Raw genomic sequence first — 1153 nt, 5'->3', positions numbered from 1 at the left:
AAACATTTTGAGGACCACCTTTCCAGATATGATAGTATTAACAAAGATTAACATAAAATTAAAAAAGTACAATGATATACTCTACTGTTAATCTGTTTTGCCACTGCAGAAGACCAGATCAAGTCAGCTATATAGATGAAAACTGTCCTTGTATAAAAAAGGCTTAGCAGGTTTACTCGGTAACCATTTATTCCTGGAACAATAACAGGGCAGGTCTGAACCAAAGGCTGGGTCAGACACACAAGGGGAACACTCTTTTAACAAATGTATTAATAATATATCCCCACATCCAGGCTAACATACCTGTAAAAACAGCTCAGACACACAAGAGAGGAACATTCTCTCTATTCATTAACAGAAATTTTCAACAAAGTTCATTCACTCCAAGTTAGATACTGTAAGTGTAATTTATCAAATACAATTAGCAATATAAACATTACTGTTTAAAACAATCTTACATATTTAAAAAACTTGAAGCATTACGTAAATGTAAATGTATTTATATTATTTTTTTTCCCCAATTTAACTGGAGAAAAACTGGACATGTTACTTGTATCCCCCCTTCCCACACATCCAAAAATGAGGAAGTCCAACAGGTTTGTCACATGTCAATTACACAGTTTTTATCAACAACCACTCTAGGGCCATTCATAAATCCCAACACATTAACATATTTACATGAACAGGTTTTGGAGTAGTTCACATGAGACAAACTATATTGAGATGCACCTTGCTACAAAATGCATATTCTGCAGACCCTTAGTGAGACACTTGTGCTTGCTTCTTGGAGTTAATAAGATCAAGTCTTGGTGAAATGGGTGAGAGACTGATGCGGAGAGTAGCATCCAAAGTAGCTTTCAGTTTGTTCCTTGCTTTTGATTTTGTGACGGTCACAGTGGAGAACCCTGACTCACATAAGTATGTGGTGGTGAAAGGCAATAGAAATTTGATTGCCCGCTTTGACAGAGGAATATTCACTTGCAGCCAGTAACCAAAATGAAGCAAGGTCAACTTGTGTGTGTTGAAGTTTTAGGCTACTGTCAGCTGATAGTTCCATCAGTTCATTTTCCAACACAGTGGACAGAGCCATGTCTTCTGAAGCAGGATCCACAGAGAATGGGTCCAAAATCCAAAGGTTTCCATGTCGTGGATC

The sequence above is a fragment of the Garra rufa genome, chromosome 20 (assembly GCF_049309525.1).
Source record: "Garra rufa chromosome 20, GarRuf1.0, whole genome shotgun sequence".
NCBI classification, from domain to species: domain Eukaryota; kingdom Metazoa; phylum Chordata; class Actinopteri; order Cypriniformes; family Cyprinidae; genus Garra; species Garra rufa.
This window is presented reverse-complemented; position numbering follows the sequence as displayed.